Source organism: Aulonocara sp. 'chitande type north' Nkhata Bay, linkage group LG5 (genome assembly GCF_057382095.1).
Source record: "Aulonocara sp. 'chitande type north' Nkhata Bay isolate Kocher_YH1m ecotype deep benthic linkage group LG5, A_spYH_male_GT1.1, whole genome shotgun sequence".
Lineage (NCBI taxonomy): Eukaryota > Metazoa > Chordata > Actinopteri > Cichliformes > Cichlidae > Aulonocara > Aulonocara sp. 'chitande type north' Nkhata Bay.
Genome location: NC_141348.1, coordinates 39,716,184 through 39,724,910, shown reverse-complemented (window position 1 = coordinate 39,724,910; position 8,727 = coordinate 39,716,184).

The following is an 8,727-nucleotide window of genomic DNA, read 5'->3' as shown; positions in this document are numbered from 1 at the left end:
CAGGCTAAAGAATCATGGGGTTGGTACTTAGGTTGCAAAGAGTCCAGTATATAAATATTGGTTAATAAAGAGGGAAGAAAGGGTGCAGTATATTATCTAAAATCTGAAATTTCTTTAAACAGCAAAACTCTCCCATAAACAAAGCATACAATTAAAAGTACAACTGATAAAAATAAACATTCTACAAACAGGTATGCATTCATGTAAATACATCCAGATGTGTATTGAAACATGTTGCATATGAAAATTAAATACATATAAAGAAACTCAATAACAGTCACAAAAATAACACCATCACAGAATTGCTTATAGTGGTCTCTGAACAGGGTATAAACATAGTGACCTACATTTTGAAAGGTCAGTTCAATGAAATCAAAGTTGTCGATGGCGTATGCCTATTTGCTTTTTGCATCTAGAACAAAGACAAAGTATTCATTCAAAGTAAGCAAAATCCTCAGGAATTAAAGAATTAACAAACCAAATGTTGGAGAAAGATATCTAGTAAATAATAAATCATGATAAATAACTTGGGAACAAGTTAATAATGAGTCGCTGTTAAATCAGAACAAAACTCATCAGGTTGACCTCCTTAATGTCCATAAATCTCCTTCTGCCCAATAGAAGACGCAATTAGCACCAACCAAAATCTAATTAGTTACTACTTACTTTGTCTCCTTAGGTTAATGGGTGCTTTATTCTGATGTGAATTCAAGAATCTCATTATTTCCGTAAGTTCACCATTTCCTTTTTGGGTATACTAAAAAAAATCAGGCCACTAGTCCACGTGTCATGTGACTAGTTACTGTAGTGGTGTACATAAATCAGATCCTGAGATAAAAGGGACTGCATGATGATGTTTTGGGTTTTTCTGATATGTCAGCCGCATGGCTTCGGGTAATTCTGAGAAATCAGTTCATCCTACAGTTCATCCTACAGCAATAAAAACAAAGTGAGAAATCATAAGCTGTACTTTACCTGCTATGATTTATTCATTTAAGTGCAGATTTGGTTTATAATAAGCCCCACTTAAAAAAAAAAGAGACTGTTGCAGAAATCTAAAACCCTGTCACCTTCTTTGAAGCTTTCGATTCCCTTTTTGACATATGGCCAGTGAGACAGAAAACGTGGAGGTTTTAGCAAAGCAACCACATCTATTAAAAAGATCCACAGGAAGACCAAGACTTCTGTTGGTTCATTAACTTGAGTGGCTTTGTTGTGGTTGCATAATTATATTTTATATGAGTATAAGAAGCATATCAACATGCTGAGACAACATTTATTTTAGAGCGATAACCTTCTTGACAACATCTGGATTCAATTTGGCCTTGGTTAATGGGCGCCCTTTCAAACTTTAGTAGGACTCAGCTGATGGTTTGATGACAACTTATTTTGTCAAGTCTTTTACTTGAGACACATATGCTTATGTAATGAAGTTCTTCACTATCACTCATTACCCAGGCATCAAGCTCGTAGCAGATATTTGTGAGTTCGAATCAAAAGCTTCATTCTTTATTTTTTCTTTATTGCAGAATCTACAGTTCAGTCGCTGCATAAATCGTATCATCTTCCTTATCATCTGCGCCAAAAAAAGAAAAAAGGAGCAAAAGTGTCAGCGAAAATAGCCAGGCTTATAATATCACTCTATAAGCTGAGGCTGATTATGATAGTGAAATTGGCAGTAGAGCGTGGCATATCCCTCCGGTGGTTTTCCAACTCCAACTCATTTCACGGGCCATCTCTGGGTCCCGATCTCTGGGACTGGGTTCACTTGGCTCTGGCCTCTGTGCTACCGATGTCTTGATTGCTGTTTCATAGACTTTCACGTGTCAGTGCAGCAGTGCCGAAAGGGACCTGTGAGAAGGAAGTGATGCAACCACAAAGATATGTAAGAGCGGCTTGAAAACACTAACACTGTGGTTCGCTGACCTCAAAGGAAGGAAAGAAACAAAGAGATAGAGAGAAAGGCAGAAACACGAGAGCAACTGTTTAATAGGTGGTCAGAGGGTCTAAATGTCAAGTGGTGACAGTTTAGAGCATGAATGTCAAACTAGCATTGAATATATCTTTGCACGTACGTAGTTTCGTTTCTCATGCATCTGTCACATAACATTGTACACAATGCTCTACTTCCAGAGGATAAAGGGTTTTTTGTGTGTCTTTTTTAATGATTACAAACAAGATGAAGCTTTAATCAGATTAATGGCAGCTTAAAAATTCGAACCTAAACAGTGACAATCTAATTGCTGCTGCCAAAATGTTTGATTTTAAGTAAATTAGATGAGTGGCTAAAAAAACAGTCTTGTTTAATGGAGCTTTATCTGTAAGTCAGGGCCATTAGCAGCCCTAGTTTGAGTTGCCTTGGGCTCTGTAATTAACTCCGCTCAAGCGCAGCTAAACATTTTTGACATTTTTCCTAGTCCAAAATTAACTGTCACAGCAGAGGGAGAAAGTAACCATCTTGTCACATTGAGTTTATCTGAGGATTGTGGAACATTGTCCTCTTCTGTTTCCAACACTCTCTCTGTGCCTTTCTCCCCTCATGTCTCATTCACGTTTTCTCTCCTGCAACCTGGATCTTATTTCAGTATTGTTTCTTGATCAATGAGATGATGGAAAGTGTGACTGCACCTAATGTTTCTGAATGTTTGGGTGACACCATCCTCAGGTTACATTACACTGCTAATTATGAGGCAAAATGCATTCTTCTTACTTGAATATTTGCAAGACAGTTCTGGAGCTCATTTAGATGATGTTACATGACACAAATAAAAAATTTTTTATGGAAACGTTCTATAAACCTATAAACCGTTATATCTATAAACCACCACTAACTGGCTTTATATTGCCACGCGCACTCACACCCACACAAACACACACATGTGCGGTACAGAAGTTGTGTGGAGCAGCAGATCCACCTGATTGGTTTAGCTTAGAAACAGAGAAATGAGAGGGCTGATGCGAATGGAAAGGCCCAAAGTACCGTAAACATGTACCATGCAGTGTGTTAACTCCCAAGCCATCAAGGAACCGCCTGGTTTCCAGTAAATAATTATTTTTGTGTCGCCACAATGTGTTAGTGTTTCATCTACAGTTTATCATAAACAAGGCATTACTGTGGTGTAGTGAAGGTAATCCCACACACATAAAGTTCCGTAACATTTTGTTTATTTTAATTAACTAAGAAAAAAATAGGTAAGCGCTTAATCTTATGCTTTACGCTTTAAAAAGAAGAAAACGGAAAAGATAAATATGAAAAAATATATATTTGTAGATATGAAGAACTTTGTAAATGTAAGTCTAATGTAAGCTATCAGAGAAAACATAAAATGTATTTTATTTTTAAATATGAGGCTTGCCTAAACTACCCTACCAATAAGTAAATAAATAAAATATATACTAGCCATTAATCAGTTGTCTTGTACTTTGTTCATTTAAATGCTCAAATTTAAATATTGGCTGTAAACTTTGCCACAAAAAAAGGTGTCATCAAATTTCGCGTCAAGCAGACGGTGAAATGAAAGTATCTATTCAAATAGCACGGTCGCATAAGTGGGTTTTCAGATTATTCAGGAGCTTTATGCTGATGGTCGAGCTAATCTCAGACATCACCCACACATCTTACTCATTTTTTCACATTATTTTTCACTCAGATTTCTGCTAAGTTTCACTTATTAAGAAGCCAAAGTTTTTCACCGTTCCAAAGTCTGAGATGAGTAGATGGGCGTTTAGGAAAGCCACACCGTAATGTCTGACTAGTCCAAATGAAATACCACCAAGGAAAGTCACAAGTCAATATGGTGCAAATTCCCCCTGATGAACACACATTAAACCAATCGCTACGCGTTAGCATTTCAGTCATCCTCAGACCATTACCGGAGCTGTAATTATACCACATATTCCATATATTACTTTGAATGAAAGAATGCCAATTACAGATCTTTCACTCTGTCTTTCAATGTGCTGCCTGATGCCTCCATAAAAGTCTGTGATTAAATTACTCAGGGGGAAAGCACTTACATTTTATATGACAACCCCTGACGCATCGCTCGGCTACAAATTCCCCAACCAGTAGCAAATCTTCTAAGAGGCTGTGATTGTGGACAGGTTGGTCCAGATGACTGAGAGAGACAGACAGACAAGTCCTTCCAGCTTTGCTCTTCATGCTATTATTCTCTGTCAGTTTCTATTGATGTTACATGCCATACATTTTAGAACATATGACAGGAACATTAGTAGGAGGATCACTTCATTTTTTGACCTGCCTTCACATCCTGCATTGTGTTTTTTCTTAGCTGTCAAAATGTTTAGAATGTCCGTACAGCACTACATGTATGCCAGTGAAGCAGGAGTGCTAGCTCTGAATGTACTAGGGGCTCTCCAGACAAAATCATATCTAAACAGGGTTATTCAAAATCCTTTGTCTGAAGTTGTTTTAGTTTTACAAGTGTTGATACCCACCACCAACAGCCCTTCTTTCAATTCAAATACAGTCAAAGGCTTAAAATAAATATACAGTAAATACGTACTCCCACATGTTTCACTGGGGCTGAAAATTCCCTCATCTGAGACGATGACTGCAGTAGACTGTAGATGTTTGCTGCACTGATGAACAGTGGACATGCAATGTGAGAAAACCTGGTTCAAAGCAGACAAACAGCAGTGTGAGAACTTTAAATAAGACTTATTTATTATTCAATGTAAAGGCTTTTTTTAAGGTGTGAATAGAGTAGCTTCAGATTCACTTGTAGCTATTTCACAATGAAGAAATTTAGAAATTGTTCAAGTCACGGTGGAATGTGAAATGTGAGTTCTGGGAAGAAATGGGCAAGAGACAAACACAAAGGCCCTTCTGACGAGGAAGGAAACCTTAACTTGTCAATCACAGCACTTCTCTGTCATTAGCTGTTTAATCCTCTGCTGAAAGCTGGTAGGTGCTGGATCTATACACAGCCACGAGGTTAAAGGTGAGGTGAATGACACCCCTCCCACTGGAAGATCTTTTTCCATCACTGTTGCATAGTTGGCTGAAAGGTAAGAACTATAATCATTCATTGTTTTTTCACAAAACCAGACGTCTGTGATTTTAATATCAAAGCTGTAGCTCTGAGTGAGACAGTGATGCAGATAAAAGTGATACTGAGGGAAAATACAAAATGCCAGTTATCAACTTTTGCAGATGGTATAAAATGGCTTTGACTGAGAGCAGATCCCTTACGCCTTACTAGCCATCCAGAAAAACAACAACAACAACAAAAAAGAGAAAAAAACATTCATTTTTAAGTGTATCTCTTTGCATTGCTGTGCCTGGCTGGAAAAGACAGAGACTGTTGAATCAATTTGCCATTATATGTGTGGGTATAAACAAATCATAATGAAATGAGCACAGTAAAGACAATACACTTGTATTGAACAAAAATACATTTGAGCTTATATAAGCCTCATCATCTCCATGACAACGACTTTGCTGGTAACAGGGAAGTGTATTATTTGTGTATAACCAGAGCAACATCTTCCAATCGAATTAAGCTGCACCTGTGCGCATTATAGATGGAAATAAAAGGCTGAAAGCATAGTTACAGTGAGCTTGTTGCTGACTAGATATGAGCATTAGACTTTAATTTGCTGTAATCAGTATATATTTTTGTCTTATAGATGAGAGAAAAGATTCATTATTGTATAGTGATACAAGCTTACCTATCTGATTAACAAACAGTGTGTTATTTAACAATACGTAATGAAAAAAATCTTTCATATTTAAAATGCAACTGACTGTACTTACTTATCCTGTGCGATCCATTTGGCACATTTAAGTTCCTTTGTTTGGATATGTCAGTGAAATCCGAGGAAGCTTTCTTCTCGGTGTGCAATTTGAAATGCCAGATGAACCAAGTAAAAAATGCTCTCACACCTCGTCATACTGTGCCACAAATGTGAGCGGGTACATACATAAACAAAACACTGGACTTGTGGAAAAAGTATCAGAGCTGAAATAGAGCATACAGAGAATCATATCACAACCATTAGTAACACTTTAGATGTGGTAAAAAGGGGCTTCTGGTTGCTCTGACTTTTAACAAGGTTTGCCAAAAGCATTTTCTAGGTGGCTAGCAGCTCGGTGGCAATAAATATTTATTCTTCAATGTGTTATTATTATATTTATTTATTTGACATACATTTAGGATGTTTCCTTATTTGACAACTAGTTTAAGTAGAATAAAGAAAAGTTTGAGAGGAAATCATACAGGATTATCTCCATAGTTACCATAAATGAGCTCCAACTTAGCACTATGTTTACTATGTTCAGATTTTGGACAAATCTATTAATCGTACTTTGTACTTCGTGTATCCAGTAATTCTTACAGATGTCCAGTTCACTACTGAGCCACAACAATGAACATGTACTGTATGTCATTCTGGGAGAATGTATTACTGATTCATGAGCCCCTTGTAAAGTTTAAAACAATACTCTGGTGTAGAAAGTGTTAAAATAGGATGTGTAGGTACAGACCTGTACTCTCAGCTAAAATATTAATGTAATTAGAGCTGAAGGCATTTTAAACATATCTGTGTTTTTTCTTTCAACAAAGACAAAATACTAAATGTTTACATACTTGCAACAAACATCTTTGTCTTATTTCAACAACAAGACTATAACAAGCACTGTGTCCTCTAATGTGTGCCTTTCTATTATGTGCCCTTTTCCTGTTTTGTATATACTCCTCTTGTCTGTTATTTATTCCAGCCGTCCTACTATTTAGATTTCTATTCCATGCACAGTTGGTGCAGAGCACCTGCAATTTTGTCGTACATGAATAATAACAATAAAATGCTATTCTATTCTAACATTGCAACAGTTATTGTTATAATTGCCATTTTCTGGAAGCAAACCAACCAGAAGTTGGTTTAAGGTCTATTGAAATAACCACATTTCTTTTGAAATAATGTCCTTACATGTCTTCTAGGCAGCCAATCACAGTGAGGAAGCATTTCTTTCGCCTCTGTGTATTTAAAGCATATGTCTGGTTTATCTTTATAATAACAGTTTAACAGGACTTATGTTCACATTCATCAGTTAAAGTGTGCTATTCTAACCTGTGTATTCACTGGTGGCACAAGCTCGTTTGCAATGAGCTTTTAATGGAGACTTCCAATTTCAGTTTCCAAATCTGTATTTCAAGTATTTTCCTTATAATATAAACTTTTTAGTGAATGGGAAGTAAACAGATACAATTGTAATATAAATCCCTTAATTCCCAGTCCTTTGTCATTATCATCATATCAGATCATATTTTTTGTGCTCTGGTAATTGAATTATGTGGTTTTATATATAAAAACAATTGTATCTATTCATGTAAAATTTATACCTCGGTTCATCCGAAGACTTGATGACATCCGACTTTGAATCATACAGATCTCAAATCTTGCAAAAGGTATGAATATAGCATTAGTTTTTCCAAGAGCAAAAGATGTCTGTTTCATTTGAATCTTTTCAGTAAGTGAATTTGGACATTTTAACTCTCCTGCATTAAAGTACAATGTTTTCTCAACGATCACATCACCCTAACTTCTTCCCTATACAGCCTTTGTGGCCATAACTATAACTGTGGCTATCATTTCCTGTTTTGTGCTGGTCACTTCTTTGGGAACTATGAAATATAGGGAAACGCATAACATAAAAGACAACAGCTACAGTCAGAGAGTCCTACAATCGCTTTCAGTGTAAGGTAAAGAATCTTAAATCACATCCCAGAAAGTTGATTCTGTTTATTTGTATATAATGTTTTCAGTGGGAGAAACATTACATACAGTGCACCAGGAGTGCAAGTTGTAGAAGTTTCTCCCCAAACTTTTCTCGAACTGAAAACATCCAGATAGTTTCAGTAGGAAAAAAACCATAGAACTCTTTGTGATGAGTGATACAATGTTTCTCCCACTGAAAATGTTCCATACAGATAAACAGAATCTAGGATTTCTTTGCTTGTATGCCTGAGCATGCATCAAGACAGCATGTACACATTATAAAGGATAATACTATTATAGATATTGTGCTTTGGTAATGTATAGATACATAGTTTTTGGAATAAACCTGTGATGAAGATGCATCTATAGTTATATATTATGACACAGCTTACACTGTAGAATATAGGATTACAGTTATGTGATCTTATGCAGAATAGATTCTGCACCTCTTTTCATTTAAATATGCCTAATCAATTTTCCCAGTTAGTAACAGGAAAAGTATGTTTCAATTTTTCTAAACCTTCCATTTTATTGCACATAATAATATCCATTGATTGCATGCACAGCCAAACGGGGTGTGTTTATTTTATTGTTATGTCAAGCTAGAACCGGTGTCAGACATTAGAAATGGGAAGAAACCCTCTGATCTTTGTAAATCTGACATGGGTGAATGCAATTTGTTTTGTTTGTCTTGTTGACAAAATGAAGTGCCCTAATACAGTTTACATTATAGCGCATAGGTTTAGTGTGTTTGTGGAGTGCGTATAGCATGTAGTGTATTAATCCAAATAGAAATGAGTTCTCATTGAGTTATTAGATGAGCTATTAGAAAACATGACCTTGGAATGTTATTCACACGGCTGCATCTGTCTTCAGTATAACTGCCATGTTCGTCATATGTGAAGCGCGATATACAAATGATCACATGCTGCAATGATTAACTGACAGTACTTAAACAGTTGTTTGGAATAATTAAGATGTATTGGT